We start from the raw sequence: 386 nt of genomic DNA, 5'->3' as shown, positions 1-386 counted from the left end.
TGTTCCATTGATCTATGGGTCTATTTTTGTGCCAGTACCATGTTGTTTTTATGACTATAGCTCTGTAATACAGCTTAAAATCTGGTATTGTAATCCCCCTGGCATTGCTCTTAGTGCTCAGGGTTACTTTGGCTATCCGAGGTCTTTGGTGCTTCCATATGAATCTTAGGATGTTTTTTTTCCAATTCTGTGAAAAATGTCATGGGGATATTGATTGGAATTGCATTGAATCTATAAATGGCTTTTGGTGGCATGGTTATTTTCACAATATTAATTCTTCCAATCCATGAGCATGGGAGGTCCTTCCATCTTCTGATGTCTTCCTCAATCTCTTTCTTTAAAGATTTAAAAATTTCATTGTAGAAGTCTTTAATGTCTTTTGTCAA

The sequence above is a fragment of the Nannospalax galili genome, unplaced genomic scaffold (genome assembly GCF_000622305.1).
Source record: "Nannospalax galili isolate Female #2095 unplaced genomic scaffold, S.galili_v1.0 scaffold368, whole genome shotgun sequence".
Taxonomy (NCBI): Eukaryota; Metazoa; Chordata; class Mammalia; order Rodentia; family Spalacidae; genus Nannospalax; species Nannospalax galili.
Note: the sequence above shows the minus strand (reverse complement) of the source record.